At 48.3% G+C, this 18,238-nt stretch overlaps 1 protein-coding gene across 4 annotated transcripts in view; it reads right to left on the minus strand.

The window, feature by feature from the left end:
- MGAT5 (alpha-1,6-mannosylglycoprotein 6-beta-N-acetylglucosaminyltransferase) overlaps positions 1–18,238 on the minus strand; it is a 367,372-nt gene that overhangs the window by 322,591 nt on the left and 26,543 nt on the right. The window contains exon 1 of one of the 4 annotated variants that reach the window (XM_067742119.1): positions 17,600–17,707. The exons of 2 other annotated variants lie outside the window; for them this stretch is intronic. The gene's annotated coding sequence lies outside the window, so the exon portion shown is untranslated. Of the gene's footprint in view, positions 1–17,599; positions 17,708–18,238 lie in introns of those variants that run through there. One more of the 4 variants, XM_067742122.1, reaches the window with a different exon arrangement.

The following is an 18,238-nucleotide window of genomic DNA, read 5'->3' on the forward strand; positions in this document are numbered from 1 at the left end:
CCCTGACCCAGGCAATGTGGCCTGGAGACAAAGGTAAAGCACTTAGCATAGGGCCTAGCACACAGCAGGCATTCAGTAATGGTTACCTTTACCCTCTCTCTTTCTCCCAGTTATTAGTAAGTCTCCTTAAGGGGACATGCAGCATAGTAGAAATAACACAGTCATGGGAATAAAAGAAACCTGTGTTCAAATCCCAACTTAGTTCAGATCCCAGCTGTGAACCCTTGGAGAAATTTCACCACTCAGCTTTAGTATCTTCATCTGTAAAACGGGGTTAGCAATCAACCTTAAAGGGCTCGTCTAAGAATTATACAAGGGAATATACCTGAAGTTCCCCGTACCTAGTCAGCAATTCACTCTGTGCCGTTTATTAAATATGAATTTAATTCAGTCAAAACACAACTGAAAAGGAAACAAACACCCATGTATCCTCACATCACTGTCACCTGCTTCCAGTCACATTCTTTAAGTCCATAAACCAGGCCCGGGCCATTTGGAAACAGAGCAGGACCCTGTGGGATGCTGTTGGGCACAAAAGCCTTGCCGTGTGCCCCGTTTCTTGTTTGCAGGAAAAAGGCTTCAGCCTCCCAGACCTTTTCTGAGTTTCAAAGGCCAAACAGTTACTAATTAGGGAGTGAGGGAATACAGGAAACAAAGGAAAGGCAGTCAAACAATAGTGCAGGACGGGGCCTGGTTCTGGTTCCTCCGGGGGAATGTGTGTAATAATTTGATCCGAATCTCTGAGTTCTTCTACAGGAACCAGGGCCCCCTACCCAGGTGGAGGAGGTAACTTCAGGCTGAGCAAAAGCACGTGGACCCCAGACCGGCTAGAGCCAGATGGCTGATGACTGAGATCCCTGAACACCACCCCGTTCCCCCTGCAACAACCGATCAGAGGAAGCCCTCAGCCCAAATTGTGCCCATACAAACTCTTCCCCAAAAACCATCAGGGGGTTCGGGTCCTTGAGCGCCAGCTGTCCCATTCTCCTTGCCGGGCCCTGCAGCCCACATTTCTCCCCTCCAGACAACCACGATTCGGTTTGTTGGGCCTCACCGCGCGCTGCACACACAAACTCAGCTTCGACAAAAATTTCAGCTGCCCATCCGCACCCCCCGGGTCATCAGCCAGAGTCCTCACACAGTGAATGCCAGAAAATTCCACCGGGCGCTGCAAGGAGACCCATTGCCTTAAGGCGAATCACCTGCGTTCACGTCCCCATCTCCAAATATTCACATCTACTCAGATTGACACTTAACACTAGCGAGGCCATTCCTGAAAGGAAAATACACTAGGACGATTAGCTACTTCTCCAAAACAAACCTATGGTTGAAATCATTCTAACCGAACAAGAGCCCCAAGCGCTAGGGGAGAGAAAAACCCACAAGTCTGAATATTCAAACAAGTGGTTGAAACCCTTGCAACCCCAGAAAGGAAGTCCCCAGCCAGGATCACACTTTCATTGGAAAGAAAAAGAAACTCCACTCTTTCAGATCAATTTGCAAGTTTCCGGAAACTCAAGAGTGGGCGTTGGAGCATTACAGAGGCCTGGTGCGTCCCCTCTCCCCTCCCACGGGGCCCTGAGGGTCCTGACGTCTGCCTCCCCCTAGCTCCAGGCCGGGGCCCAGGAGGCCCAAGCTCCAAATCCTTGGCGCCGATCCCCCCAGGGCTGGAGGGGAGAGGAAGGGCAAGAAGACAGCATTCAGGGGTTGCAGGAGTTACTGGGTAAGCAGGCTCCCAGCAGAAATATGTGTCTTCCCTGCGATGGTCTTAATCCCCAGAGCTAAAAGAGGACTTCCTTTCCTTCCCAGAGCACCCAGCTCAGCTCAGTCCAGCCCAGCCGACGCCTCGATGCCCTGGGCTCGCTCAGGCTCACAGGTTCTTACCCCAGTCCCGCTCTGTCAGCTGGTCCAAGGACAGCCATTCTCCCCGACACAGGCGGGGGAAGGCTTGGCGGTATCCAGGGCGAGGGAGCTGTGCTTCACAAGGGCCTGCGTGTCCCTAAAGAGCTGCAGACTCACCGCCCCTGCCCGAATCCTCCGAGCGGCTCTCCACCTCAACCTTTCTCAGCTCCACTACCTCCCTCCGGGTGTCCCCAGGTTTCCCCTCGCCCAAATCTGCCCCGGGGGCAATCAGCTGGATGCTCCCAGCCTGAAGTTCACCGGAAGGTATCAGATAACACAGCAGAGGCGGCCAGAATTACCCACGCTCCCCAACCAGCCACGACCTCCAGGACAGGTGACTTTTACAACCACCCCGTTTGCAGATGAAGGAATAGAGGCTCAGAGTTAAAGTAACAGGCACCAAGTCACAGAGCTGACAGGCGGCGGTGCCATGATGGGGACCCAACTAACCACACAGCTCTCCCTTGTAGCCTCTGGAAGGGCCACGTACGTTCCAGCCACTCTCCACCATCTATCCTCTCACTGCCTCATCATTGGAGGAAAGGATGACCTCTTAATAAGCCCAACTCATCATCATCAGGTGCTGTGTGCTGGGGGAGGGGAGCAGGGAGGACCAGCTGCGTCCACCCCCAGCTGTACCCACCTCATCAGCATCTCTCTCAAGAGGCTCGGGCAAGCCAGACCACACTTTGCAGCTATGAATATTGAGGCTTACGCTGCAAGCCAGGCTGCACTGTCCCCCAAGTCAGGCCTAGTCCACTGACTTGTTTGGTGTACATCCAGCCTCATTCTGGGCAACACCAGCGTGCAGAGCTCAGGAATCTGCATTTCACTCCCCAGATGACTCTGATGCCACTTAGGAACCCCTGGACCATCCCCCTTCCCCAGAGTGGCAGTTTTGGGAAAGGGATTTTAGACTCCCCTCGAGGGCTGTTAAAAAGATGTGCCACCAGCCCCAGCAAAGATAAAACCAAAGATGGGCTTCCCTGGTGGCGCAGTGGTTAAGAACCCGCCTGCCAATGCAGGGGACACGGGTTCGAGCCCCGGTCCGGGAAGATCCCACATGCCGCGGAGCAACTAAGCCCATGCGCCACAACTACTGAGCCTGCACTCTAGAGCCCGCGAGCCACAGCTACTGAAGCCCGCGCGCCTAGAGCCCGTGCTCCGCAGCAAGAGAAGCCACCGCAGTAAGAAGCCCACGCACCACAACGAAGACCCAATGCGGCCGAAAATAAATAATAAAATAAAATAACTTTATTAAAAATAAAACCAAAGAAATAAATCCAAACAATCTGAAAACTGCTCAGGCGTAAAGAGTAAGGTGGGGAGATGGAGACAGTGATGAACTTCCCAACTGTATGGTCTGGGGTAAAGCACGCACTGCCTCCTCTACTGGGCAACCTCAACATGCTTCAAAGGATTTAACATTCCCAGAGATTCATGCAGCCAGCTAGTTGCAAAAGGAGGGGAGAGAGACAAAAAGAGAAAAAGACAGACGCAGACAAGGGAGGGAAAGAGAGAAAGAGAAATCCTGGGGAAGCCTTTTACATATCACAGTGACAGGAATAAAAAGACCCTTCACACACACACACACACACACACACACACACACACACACACGCTCACACACACAAACTCACAGATGATGAGTAGGATTTAGCCCAGCACTCTCCAAAAGAAAAACAATGCAAGCCACATATATAATCTTAAATGTTCTAGTAACCACATTAAAAAGAAACAGGTGAGGGAATTCCCTGGCGGTCCAGTGGTGAAGTCTCTGCGCTTCCACTGCAGGGGGCGGGGGTTGGATCCCTGGTCGGGGAACTAAGATCCTGCATGCTGCGCAGCACAGCCCCCCCCGCAGAAAACAAAGAAACAGGTGAAATTAATTTCAATACTGTAGTTTAACCCAATATATCCAAAATATTATTGTAAAACATGTAATCGGCATTGCAATACCATTAACGAAGTCTTTTATGTTCTTTTCTTCACACTACGTCTCCAAATGTCAGTGTGTATTGACAGCATATCTCAATTCAGATTAGCTGCATTTCAAGTGTTCAAAAGCCACACGTGGCCACTAGCTGCCATGCTCGGCAGTCCAGATTTAGACAGAGATGGGCAGGTCAAGAGGAAGAGGAGGGGTGGACAAGGAACTAAGGGAGTATGACATTCAGGATCATCTATGACCCCCAGAGAGTGTTCATAAGGGGTCAGATGTAATCAGCCTTCAGACTCAACAGTCAGTACGTCAGCACAATTTGCTAACCGAGAGCGAGCTGGGGTCACCATTTTGGTGCCCAAAGTACCAAGCCCACAACTGAAGAATCTAAGTCCATTACCACTCAGTGACATGGCACCCAGTGGCACATCACACACACGTGCTAGACCCCGAGCCACAGTCTGAACCCCCAGCAGCCACCCACGTGGAGCTCAGGCCTCCACGGGAAATGGCTGAGAGCTGCCCTCTCTCTGCCCCGTGGGCATAAGCTCCACCCAAGGAAATCAAACAACAGGTTCCTCCCACCTACAGGCTGTAAAGGGGAAGGGGAACACAGGCAGGTGAAAAAAGGAGAAGGAAGATACCTTAGCGCTTGCGGTGGGCAAAATAATGGCCTCCACAGATGTCCTTGTCCCAACTCCCAGAACCTGGGCATGTTGCTTTACGTGGCAAAAGGGCCTTTGCTGATCTGATTAAGTGAAGGATCTTCAGCTGGGAAGAGTATCCTGGATTATCCAGGTGGGCCCAAAGTAATCAGAAGGGTTCTTATAAATGAGCGGCAGGAATGTCAGTCAGAGAAACGTGGAATCCCAGAAGCAGAAATCACAGTGACGTGATCACTTGCTTTGAAGATGGAGAGGGGGAGCCCTGAGCCAAGGAATACATGGCCGCCTCTAGAAACTGGGAAAGTCCAGGAAACAGTCTCCCCTACAGCATCCAGAAATAATGCAATCCTGCTGACATCTTGATTTTAGCCCAATGAGACGTCTGTTGGACTTCTGATCTCTAGAACTTTACCAAATCTGTGTTAAGCCACCAATTTTGTATCAACTTGTTACGGAAGCAATAGGAACTCACATACCATTTGTAGAGTGGTCAGCTAGACACACACGAGTTACCACGACGCTGCAAGGTATCAGCAGCAGTAACTGTAGTTGTCTTAGTAGTAATGGTAACGGCCACCGTGCACTGAGGGCTTACTAAATCTCAAGCATCCTGACTACTTCGCCAACGTTTTTAAAAATACACTTTTCATTTTGGAATAACTTTCAATTTACTGGAAAGTGGCAAAGATAGGACAGAGTCCCTGTATCTGTTCACCCAGCTTCCTGAATGCTAACCTCTTACACAACCATAATGCATTTGTCAAAACCAGGAAATTAACATCAGCACAACACCATTAACGAAACTCCAGACTTTATTTGGAATCCACCAGTTGTCACAAATATTTTATCTTCCCGAGAGCCCTAGGAGGCGAGTACCATTCTAATCGCCATATGATAAACGAGGCGGCTGAGCCTTATTAAGATCCAATCACTTGCTGGGGGTCACAACAGTGAACACCAGCAAGGCTTTTCAACTTGATGCCTCTGTTTGGCTTTTCAACTTGACCCCTACACCATAAGCTCCCCTGGATATCAACACCCCTGTCTTATAGGACAGGAAAACCCAAGGAGAAGCAAGTTACCCAAAGGCATGCTACCGGAAGCAACAGCAAACCTGGGGGCACCTGACTCCAGAGATCACAGTCCAGCAACAGTCTCCCTCCCTGTCATGGAGGGATAGGAGCCTCCAGGGGCCATGAAAAGCTCCTGAGATCCATGAAAATGTCGTGGTGGCTGTGATGGGAAAGAGGGGATCAGGGCTCTGGACGATGCCTACCTGCCTAGGACCACTAGGTAAACCTCAGGGCTTCCTGTGGCTCTCAGTCAGCAAGGGGGCCCACTAAAGAGGCCTTTACCAGGAGCTTTCCTATAGAGGAACGGGCAGCAGAAGCAGCTTCCATCAAACCACCGGGATCCCCGCTCTGGGGCCTTCACAACATGATTACAATGAGCTCCTGGAAAACATTCCTCTCCGGCGGGATCCTGTACCTCCAACCTTTCTAGCCCCTAGATTCTACCAATTCAGCAGCAAAAGAAGCAGGCAGAAAAGATTCTCCCACTGTGAAGTCGTTAACGACCTCACCCACAACTACACACAGCAAGTGGGACAGGAACCGGGACAGACTCACCTGGATGGCCCACAGCAAGCCGCCCTGTTCACTTTTCTCCCAGCCTTTGTTTCCTTGGTGGTATTCCATGACCCAGCAGGTCTCTGAGCACTGTGATGGTTGGTTGCTTTGCTATCTGTACACCTCTCTCAGTGGTTCTCAAAGTGGGGTCCCCAAACCAGCAACCTCACCTGGGAGCTTGTAAGAGATGCAAATTCCCAGGCCCCAGCCCCCAGCCCAGGCCTACAGAATCAAATTCTGGGGACGGGCCAACAATCAAGTTAACAAGTCCTCCAGGTGTTCCTGATGCCCGCTACAGTTTGAGAACCATTAAATTCTGTATCCCCTGTACCTCCTCCATGGCTGACTTATGACCCAGAAATGTGCTCGGAAAGGTCAATGTCTGCAGAGGTAAACACAAGGTCGTACATACGCCGACTGTGGGCCCAGGGCAGGAGCTCACAAGCCCGACTGGGTTAGCAGTATTCATTCATCACAGTCAGGGAGCAGCACGGGCCAGTGCAGGGCAGGCCTGTGCCACATGCTGTGGGCCCATCCTTGGCTTCACGGCGCTTAAAGGGAGGAGAGCTTGAAGATACCAATCGAGCAAACCTACAGATGAACGGAAAATTACAACTGTGGCAAAGACTATGAAAGAAAAAAAAAATGGGGGTGCTGCAGCACAGAATGACAAGGATCTCCTTCCACCTCAGTGGTTGAGGGAGGGGTCCCCGAGGATGGGACACTTAGACCAAGATACAGAGGAAGAGCAGGAGTCGGCCAGGCAAAGAGGCAAACATCCGCAGTAGAGGAAAAGCTTGTGCCAAGGCCCTGGGGCAGGAGAGAGTGTGGTGCTTTGGAGATACTGAAAGAAGCTAGGGTGGGTAGAAAACAGGAGGAGGCAGGAGGAGTCCTTGGGAGAGAAGACAAGTTGCCCAGCCTTGGATGGTGCTGCACCTCACAAGATTGGTTAGAAGTCTGTGTTGGGGGCTTCCCTGGTGGCGCAGTGGTTGGGAGCCCGCCTGCCGATGCAGGGGACGCGGGTTTGTGCCCGGTCCGGGAGGATCCCACATGCCGCGGAGTGGCTGGGCCCGTGAGCCATGGCCGCTGGGCATGCGCGTCCAGAGCCTGTGCTCCTCAGCGGGAGGGGCCACAACAGTGAGAGGCCCGCGTACTGCAAAAAATAAATAAATAAAAATAAAAAAGAAGTCTGTGTTGGAGTCTAGGCTTAGGAGGCCCATGAATTTTAGGCAGAACACTGACAATAAACATAATAACTAACATCTATTCAGCAGTGGTCTAAATGTTCCAGGTAAAAAAGTAATCCTTACAACAACTCATGAGTAGGTTCTATTAGCATCATCATCTCCATTTTACAGTTGAGCACAGAAGCTAAGTTGCCCCAAGTCACCCAGCTAGTGACGGATCAGAATCCAGTCGGACCAACTTCAGATCCCAAGCTCTGGATCACCTCGCCACATGGCCTCTCGGTAGGAAAAAGACTGACGGCAGTGATCTGGTTTGCATTTTCAAAAGCTTGCTGAAGATGCTGCACCGACGGGGAAAAGACGATGCAGGCAGAGGCCACTGCATGGTCCAGGCAAGAAATGGCAGCAGCTGTGTGACAGGCTGGGACCCAGGACCCTCTGCTGCAGTGCTCGCACCTGGACACACCTCTCCTCAAGCAACAGGATACAAAGAAACTATATGGGACTAAAAATAAGTGCGTGCACGCACAGTTGGGGCAAATTCTGGACAAAAGACACAAAGAGACCAAAAAACCCAACGGCCACTTTTGAAGAGCCTGGAGCAAAAGCAGGGTACTGTACATGCTGCCTGCACACAACAAGGGGTAGCCAAAGCACCTAAGCCCCCGGTCCGGCCTGACCCCTGGACACACCCCTGCCCTCACCCCACATAAGGATCCAGCTCACTCCCCCTGAGCGAGCAAGCAAGCAAGGGAAGCTGTTGCTTGTTCCTGCTCCCCCCCTGCTGCAGCAGGGGCCCCAATAGAGCCTTGCCTGAATTTCTTGTCTGGCCTCTGATCAATTTCTATTGATTAAGGAAGGCCAAGAACCCTGGTCGGTAAGGTAACAGCCGGGCCAGGGTAGTGGCAGCAAAGTTGTCCAGGCGAGAGAAATGTCTGGGTGCAAAGAAAGAATGGTCTCTCTCAGGGGCGCTCACCAAGTCCCCAAACTCCTGAACAAAAGTCAGTGCATTCTAACCCACCCCCTGCACCTTCCATCAGAGAATCAGAGTAAGGGCTGAGGAGAGGGCTCCCCGTCCTGGGAGGTAAACCCAAAATACAGGGCTGTCATCATGACAGAAACAGCGCTTGGCCTCTTCAACCCGAGCCTCTGTCATTCTTTTCTTTTTTTTAAATTTTTTATTGAAGTATAGTTGATTTACAATGCTGTGTTAGTTTCTGGTGTACAGTAAAGCGGTTCATTTATACATATATATTCTTTTTCAGATTCTTTTCCATTATAATTGATTACAAGATATTGAATATAGTTCCCTGTGCTATACAGTAGGTCCTTGTTTTTTAATCTATTTTATATGTAGTAGTGTGAATCTTTTAATCCCAAACTCCTAATTTATCCCTCCCTACCCCTTTCCCCTTGGTAACCGTAAATTTGTTTTCTACGTCTGTGAGTCTGTTTCTGTTTTGTAAATAAGTTCATTTGTATCTAAAACGTTAGCATTTTGAGGAAAAAGTCTGTTCCTTGTTCAGAATGGATGTCGTTAAGCACCAACAAATGTCACCAATGGCCAAGATGCCTCACCCAATACCCTCACATAAAACAAGGACCCTAGTCAAACTTAAAGAGGTAAAGAGAGGCTTCCCGCTCCCATTTGAACAAGCAGAGTTTTCTTTAATTACCTTGATTGCCTCGCAGTTCATCAGGGAAAGTATGACAGCACATTGCTCAGGGTGGCTGACGTTTCCAGACAAGTCCCACCTATGACTAGGTAAAATGGTGTGGGTCTTGGGGAAACCAGTATTCAACCATTGCCTTGGGCTCGATTTAGAGTCTGAGGGGTGTGGTCAGTGTTACCCGACTTTAAAAGGGTGGGTGAGGGTGGGAGGCTTCACCCCGTCATCTGACAGAGCCTGAGACTCAAAGCCACTGACTGAGATCTGTGTTGGCAGTGGGCCAGACCACTAGAGCCACCGGGTTTCCTGTCCCCGACAGATCGAGTCTGGACACCCCTGGCCTGCCATTTCCCCAAGATAAGCCTGGCTTCTGCCCTCTGACCTGCAGGTCTGGACGTAGCTTGGACAGGCCAGCTGTGGAATCCAGCGGGCCTCTACAGGAGAGGCTGGGCACGTTCCCTTCTGTAAATCAGTCACAGCCTCATTCGGTACATTTGCGAAAAGGCAACATGGATTTCAGAGCTCTGAAGGGCTCTGTCTTGGAAGGCTAACAGAAGTGGGCAAGGGCTTCCCTGGTGGCGCAGTGGTTGAGAGTCCGCCTGCCAATGCAGGGGACGCGGGTTCGTGCCCCGGTCCGGGAAGATCCCACAGGCCGCGGAACGGCTGGGCCCGTGAGCCATGGCCGCTGAGCCTGCGCGTCCGGAGCCTGTGCTCCGCAATGGGAGAGGCCACAACAGTGAGAGGCCCGCGTACAGCAAAAAAAAAAAAAAAAAAAAAGAAGTGGGCAAGCTGTCCTTCTGAAGCCCCCTCTGGCATAACCATCCATGCCCCACCCACCATTCCTCTGTCCCACATTCTTCTTCCTTGCACCGGCTGCCTTAATGAGGTACAAAGTCTCTGTTTTGTACACTGAAACTATTAAAACCTGGGGAGTGAAAAATGCTACATCTTTCTCTTGCTTACGAAAGTATTCAACTGCCTCTTGTTTTGCAGGGCTCGTGTATTTTTTCCCTAGAGGATGGTGAACCTTAAAAAGAGAGAGCTGTTAACTACTGGGCATATACCCTGAGAAAACCATAATTCAAAAAGTCATGTACCACAATGTTCACTGCAGCTCTATTTACAATAGTCAGGACATGGAAGCAACCTAAAATGTGGCACATATATGCAATGGAATATTACTCAGCTGTAAAAAGAAACAAAATTGAGTTATTTGTAGTGAGGTGGATGGACCTAGAGTCTGTCATACAGAGTGAAGTAAGTCAGAAAGAGAAAAACAAATACCGTATGCTAACACACATATATGGAATCTAAAAACAAAAAATGATTCTGAAGAACCTAGGGGTAGGACAGGAATAAAGATGCAGACATACAGAATGGACTTGAGGACACAGGGAGGGGGAAGGGTAAGCTGGGACAAAGTGAGAGAGTGGCATGGACATATATACACTACTAAATGTAAAATAGATAGCTAGTGGGAAGCAGCGCATAGCACAGGGAGATCAGCTCGGTGCTTTGTGATCACCTAGAGGGGTGGGATAGGGAGGGTGGGAGGGAGACACAAGAGGGAGGAGATATGGGGACATATGTATATGTATAGCTGATTCACTTTGTTATACAGCAGAAACTAACACAACATTGCAAAGCAATTATACTCCAATAGATTATGTTAAAAAAAAAAAAAAGAGAGAGCAGCAGGGACCTCCCTGGCGGTCCAGTGGCTAGGTCTCCGCGCTCCCCACTGCAGGGGGCGCCAGTTGGATCCCTGGTCGAGGAGCTATGATTCCACGTGCTGCGTGGCGCAGCGAAAAGAAAAACACCGATGTCAACAACGAAAGAGCTACAGCCCTGCCCTTGCCCCGCGTGAAGGGTCCAAGAAGCCTCTGATGCTGTAAGAAAGGTAAAGGGGCAGGGTGGGAAGGAGGACTCCGTCTCCCTGGGCCTGGACCCCAACAGCATGAGGCCCTGGGGAGCCTCCCTTCCCAGGGAACAATAATCAAGTCAACGCGCCACGCAGCGCGCTCTGGGGGAAAGGCAGCGCCACCTCCAAGCTGATGGTCCTTCAGCGGCCTGTAAGATGCCAAGTGAGTGGCTTAAGGACCCAGCAGGATCCAGTACACGATACACAAAACTCCTCCCAGAAGGCAGGCCTGTCAATGGAAAAGTAGTATCATTTGTGACAGCATTAATAACAACCCAGGCTTGAGGCCAACAGATACCACTGGATTACTTTTCCAACCTCTTCAGGGAGACCACCTAGTTCGATGGAGGCTGTTATTTCTTTGTTTTCAAGCATGACAGCATCTCCCACCATGTGACAGCAGGATTCCCTTCCAGGGAATTTACTTCTGATGCGTCTGTCCTGCCAATGACAGGCTGCCTGAAGTACAGGGGTTAAAACAGACAAAACAAAAAATACAGTCTGGAAGAAGGTCCAGAGGAAGTTTACAATTCTGATTCCAAAAAAAAAAAAAAAAACCAAAGAGCTCCAGATCAAGCATCAATACCTTAAAAAAGGCTTAAGGGGGAGGCAAGGGTGGAGGGTGGGAAATAGGATGAAGACAGTCAAAAGGTACAAACGTCCAGGTATAAGATAAATAAGTACAAGGCATGTAATATACACCATGATAAATGTAACTAACACTGCTGTTGCGTTTATGTTATATTTGGAAGTTGTTAAGAAAGTAAATCCTAAGGGTTCTCATCACAAGGAAAATAATTTCTTTCTATTTCTTTAATCTCGTACCTATACAAGATGGTGGATGTTCACTAAACTTATTGTGGTCATGATTTCATGATGAATTTAAGTCAAATCATTACGCTGTACACCTTAAACTTAAACAGTGCTGTCTGTCAATTATATCTCAGGGGAAAAAACGCTTAAGGAATGTTTCAGTGTTTTCTAAGCCGTGTTTCTTGAACCACCTGGGGAGTCGGCTACAAAGGTGGGCTCTGTGTCTTGGGACAGGGTTGGGGGGCTGAGATCTGCCTTTTTAACCAGCTCCTTTGGTCCCTTCTTATACTACTGAAATTGGCAAACCGCTGCCCTACAGACGGCTGAAGCCTGAGAACGATCCCGACTTTTCTTTTAAAACTAAGGTAGTCTCAATCACGTTTGCTTGGAACTTGGGAGATAAAACAGAGTCCACCATGTTCACCAGCCCAAGTCTCTGGTCCCCAAATCTTTCAACAAACAGTTTATTGTTTTAAAAAATGAAGACGACACTGATTTCACATTTGCTTCCTTTCTTCTCCTTCGGTGAAGTCTCTACGGACTAGCAGTGATCTACAAAAGTCAACATCTGGAGACAGAAGATGAGGTGTTCCCCCGGTGGTGAGCTGAGCCACTCTGCTCCTCGAGAGGTTCCCGCAAGGCTCCCATACTCATGCTCTATCAGCCCGACAATGACGCAGAACACAGACGTACTTTCTAAACCTGGGTCTCAGAAGGCACAGAGAGGCCAAGGGAATCAAAGCACACAGAACACGGAGGGATGGGGGGTAGATTCGGCAAGAGCTCAAGTCACCACAGCCTCAGACCCCGACATATGATACTTTCTCCCAGGGAGTCACAGAGCCTCAGAGAGACACAGCGATGGGGTTGAAACAGAAGACATTCATCATATAACTTTGAACTGATATCCCATTACCAGATCACACCACTTAGAGTGTGCTCTCTCTCCATAGTTTTGTAACTCCTATAATTATCTTGTGAAAAGCGTGATTAGGTCATATTATGTTTCTCTGTGTTAAAAACATGCAGTTCTCACATATAAACATTTAGGATTCCCTAGGGTGTTTCTAATCCTAATATGCATTTTCCCACTTTTCAAATATATCGGGAGGCTCTAACGATGGAAGCAGCCTGGTCTTCTCTTGAGCTCTGAGGGGCTGACCTGCAGAGTGGCTGGTGAGGCAACTCTGGCACGAGTGTGGTCTCCTAGCTGCCGGAGATGAAATCTACAACTGGAAATCTCCAGGCATGTGTGTGAGAGGAAAAAAGAGAGGGAGTTTCCAAATTAAAATTAACATCTCCTCAACTGGACCTCCATGTTTCTGGTGTATTACCTGCCCGGTGGCAGCGGTGAACTAAGGGACAACGTACATGGATAGCTTCTCTGCACAGACAACAAGAGAGCCAGAACTCAGAAAATATATGACAGATCTTGACTCGAGGGTTTGTTTTTTAGTAGGTGAAGCTCTCCCTCCTTTTCTGTCTGCCTGAATCGCCTTGCTGCTGTTTCTTTAAGACAAGGGTGAACAGCTGCCGTCCAAATCCTAGGAGGTGAGAGGAAGGGAACAGCACGTACTGGGCCCCATCTAAGTGCTCAGCCCACTGGCAGGCACTTCACTCACTCCTGATGTCTAACAGCCACTGTGCTGCTTATCTGGTTATCATCACTGGGGCTCCACTGTCTGCTGGCTTCCCACTGGTTCAGCCCAGCAGAGGCCCAGCAGAGGATTCAGGGTATTTCTTCCCAGCTCCATCCCTCCTTGGATGCCCCATCTTGGGGCGGATTCTTCTTGAACGCAGCTCCTGCTGGGCAGCCCTTCTCCAGTTCCAGATCCCACTGGGCTCCAGTAACTCTACTTCTTCCCTTGCCCCCTTAGCCCTAGCGGTGACGTTGGTGTCCCACTGTTGTTAGTCCCTGGGTGCTTCACGGTGCCTGGCCAGCACCTCTGTAACTGTTCCTTTCATTAGCCTTCATTCAAACCATCTGGGGTGAATTCTGTTTCTGGCCATGTGCTCCGATACTGGCTCTCACTCTAAATGTAACTGCTTTTGCAAGTGAGATGAAATGCAAAGATGTGGGTCAATAAGCTTGGAGGAGCATTTCTAAGAATGTTTTAAGCTGGTAGTATAAGTACTCGACTAAGAAGAGCTAATAAGGTTAATTCATCATCAGTGTGGCCTTGAATCCAACTCCTAATCCAGGCAGATAATGGCTATCCCAAAGTGTGGTTTAGGGCCTCTAGACTCTGTCTGCAGTAGTTGCACAGGGATTTTTTTTTTTTTTACTTACCCCGTGTTTTCTGCATACTAATAGAAAAAAAGAACTGAGGGGCCCAAGGACCATGCCAAGCTCCTTTGGGGAATACAATCTGCAATGAGGGTCATGATAATCGCTACCTGTCACTGAGCTTGTACACATTTCACAGCAGCCCTGGGAGGAAGCCTTCTTTGTCTCCCTCTGACAGATGAGCAAACAGATTCAAAGAAGTGTGCATGGATAAGCGGCTTGCCCCAAGTCCCACACCCCAGATGGACCCGATCCCAGTGCTGCTGTTTCCTGTCCATCCCACTAGTGCTTAAAAGAGGGAAATGAGGATTCAGGGTCTCCAAACTACTCCTGAACTGGGCCTACAGGGATCAGGCTCCCTAGTTGCAGGCAAATCAAAAAACACCAAAGAAAAAGAATTTAGTCTCAAGGACCAACTTAGCTCAAAATTAGTTTTGAAAGCTCTCTATAAGTGAAAAAACTTGTATGTCTGTATGATGTAACATGTGTAGTATATACCACGGTGGGTATATGTGTGGATGTGTGTCTATAATGATTGTTTATGCACAAAAACTGTCAACAACAGTTATCTCTGGAAAGGTGAGTGAGCTGTGCTCTCTGTACAGTTTGAATTTTCTACTGTGAGCATGAAACTCAAGTTCTTATTTAAAGAATCAGAATGGAGGGGAAGAGGGAAGTAGGCTGGTTTATCTGAACATACAGACCAGTGGTCTTCAACCTCAGCTACACATCGGGATCACCTGTAATCACCAAGCTCCTTTCCCCGGAAATTCTAACTTAACTAGTCTGGCGTATGGCCCGGGGAACCAGGGGTCTTGAAGCTCCCAGGTAATTCTTGTGGGCAGCCAGGGTTAAGAGTCCTTCAGTCAGCCCCAGTTCCTTAGTATAAAATTTAAATCACAAAGCATAGGGTCTTAACCTTTTGTATGTCATGGATCCCAGGGGCAATAAGGTGATGCCTCTGGACTTCTCCAAATAATGTTTTTAAATGCATAAAATAAAACAAAACATTTCAAAGCGAACAAATTATACTTAGATTTAGTCATCACAATGTTTTTAAATTGTGATAAGGTGATATGAGCGTTTCTTTATTAATACACCAAGTAACAAGATGGAAAAGTAGCTCTGGGATCTAGCATCATTGTGAAGTAGTGATGTGTGTGAATAACATTTGGAGGTATCCACAACCGCGGTAATGTGATATGGATTTATTGGTGACGAAATCGGGATACCTCTAACACTACTTTGGTTTGTTGCCCAGGTTCATAATTGAAGAAAATGCCAAATTTCAGTTAGAATTCATTGTACATAAACATGGAATGTTTCTCCCATTCAAGCTCACAGATTCCCAGGTAGACAGGGAGGAGAAGAGGATGCTGTTAGGGAACAGAGCTCTAGGACTCGCTCATCCTAGCATCAGTATTACCACTAGGTGTAAGGTCTCAGACAGAAAGGAAGGGGCAAAAAACAACTTCAACCCTATCATGTGCTAACTTCCAGTAGAGGCTGTTTTTTTTTTTTTAAGTAACTCTGTAAGCCTCCTTCAAGACATGAAAGATGTACATTTCCTGAAAACTAACCACACCGTATATTTTAATTACAGTAATATTTTTCAAGTACCACTTCACGTAAAAGGATCCCTGTTCCTTCCACTCAAAAGACTTAACTGTTTTATCTGCCTCAAGACATCCATCATAGGGCTTCCCTGGTGGTGCAGTGGTTGGGAACTCGCCTGCCAATGCAGGGGACACAGGTTCGAGCCCGGGTCTGGGAGGATCCCACATGTTGCAGAGCAACTAAGCCTGCAAGCCACAACTGCTGAGGCCTGCGCACCTGGAGCCCGTGCTCCGCAACGGGAGAGGCCACCGTGATGAGAAGCCCGTGCACCGCAACAAAGACCCAATGCAGCCAAAAATAAATAATAAATTAATTTTTTTTAAAAAAAAAAAGACATCCATCACAGGAGGGCCAATATCTTGGGATTTAAAAGGAGGTTTCTGGAAACTTTCTAAGTGTTTAATCAATAGGTTCTCTTTCATACCGTACTACGCTGCCTGCATAGAACCTGAACCCTTTTTTTCTTTAATTTGAATTTAAAATGGCATTTACCATGTATTGAATGGCTGTTATACTGCAGGCACAACACTGGTCTCTTTTTCTGAATTAGTCCTAATGCTCACATCCATGCGGCACTACTATCCCACCTTATAACACAGAAATAAAAGGATTAGGAACTTCACAACAGAGCCTGATGCTGTAAAATCACTCTCTCAGGAAGAAAAAAAGAAAGAGGAAAAGAAAGCCCCAGGGGCTTTCCTGGTGGCTCAGTGGTTAAGAATCTGCTTACCCATGCAGGGAACACTGGTTTGACCCCTGGACTGGGAAGATCCCACATGCTGTGGAGCAACTAAGCCCGTGCGCCACAACTACTGAGCTTGTGCTCTAGAGCCCGTGAGCCCGCGTGCCACAACTACAGAAGCCCACACGCCACAACTACTGAAGTCCTCGCGCCTAGAGCCCATGCTCCACAAGGAGAAGCCCCTGCAATGAGAAGCCCACGCATGGCAACAATGAGTAGCCACCGCTCGCCGCAACTAGAGAAAGCCTGCACGCAACAACGAAGACCCAACGCAGCCAAAATTAATTAATTAATTTAAAAATATAAACCCCCAAATACATTAACATCTGTGTTGACACTCCAGTTATAAATTAAAAGGTAGTCATTTTTAACTAAACAATAAAATATTTTCCTAGGGTGGGGAGGGACTACCACATCCATGTATCCTAGCAACAGACTAAGTAAGTAAAAGGCCTATTTTTCTTCATAGCCATACTTTTCTAATGAATGACTTTTAGGGACTTCCCTAGCGGTCCAGTGGTTGGGACTCCGAGATTCCACTGCAGGGGGCGCAGGTTAGGTCCCTGGTCAGGGAACTAAGATCCCACATGCTGTGTGGTGCAGCAAAAAAAAAAAAAAAAAGAAAAAAAAATTAAAGAATGACTTTTAAAACTTCTTCCAGTCTTCCATTCTTCCATTCACGAAGTATACAGCACTCAGATTAAATGCAGGAGAGAATGGCATGGTCAGACCCAGCATGCAGGCCGTCCAAGAAGCAGCTGCCAGTACCCAAAGGTGACAGAAACCCAGCCGAGGAGACGGGCACCCAGCAGTCCCGGAAGCCTGGCCTCTGTCATGTCGAAACAGGCTGGGGAGGGTCCCCAGGCCACCAACATCATCATTTTCATATAAGAAGGTTCCCATTCTATAGCCACAAAAGGGCTTTTTAAATACCCCTACTAAAACATTTTGATTTGAAATGCTCTCAGACTTAATAATATCTGAAATGCGGGTGGGGGGGGGGGAGGTGGCATTATTTTGTTTTCTGCCCCCTATGTAATCAGTTCCTCATGAAGGCATTTCGTGCGGTGAGGAAGGCTCGTAATTAATAAGTTGTTTCAACATTAGCCGAACACCTTAACAGAACTTAGGATGCCCCAAACTCTCCTTGAAACAGAACAGAGAGGCTGGGGAAAGAAACCCACGGAAGAGATCACGAGGCAAAGAGAGGCAATGTCAAGGATACCTTTAAACCAGCTCAACAGGAAGGCTTAGCGATTCACCCTTTGTTCTCATCTGTCTCCTCCACCAGGGCGGAAATGTACCAGAGGCAAGCATAGGCGGAGACTGGGGGTGGGACGACGGGTGCCCAGGAGGAGGAAGAACTGGCGTTTATTGAGTCCCCGCAAGCTTAGGGGCTTCCACGTGTGTCAGTAACTCCTTTAATTTTTCCCATAACCTTATCAGATAGAAAATCACCTCTCCAATTTTAAAATGAAAGCAGCTGTCAGAGAAGTTAAGCAACTTGCCCAGAAGCACATAGCTCATAACAGCAGTCAGAATTGGAAGCCAGATTGCCTTTGCTCAGGACCACACTCTATTTCTCCTGCCCCTGACTCCTCAGATCTTGAGTTCCTTTCAATTCAGATAGCAAGATTCAGGAAAACGTTATCCCAGGTTCCTAAAAAAACTCCCCTAGGTCATAATCTCTTGAGGGGAGGGGGGGAATATTAATGAATATCCAGGAAGTCAGACGAAAAAGGTCCAACTTTCAAAAAAAACTGGGTTGGAGGTTGGGGATGGATTCCAGAAACAACCGACATTGATGAGTATTCAGGTTCTACAAGGAATATTCGGCAAATGGGTTGTGATCAATTTTAAAAGG

The sequence above is a fragment of the Pseudorca crassidens genome, chromosome 6 (assembly GCF_039906515.1).
Source record: "Pseudorca crassidens isolate mPseCra1 chromosome 6, mPseCra1.hap1, whole genome shotgun sequence".
NCBI classification, from domain to species: domain Eukaryota; kingdom Metazoa; phylum Chordata; class Mammalia; order Artiodactyla; family Delphinidae; genus Pseudorca; species Pseudorca crassidens.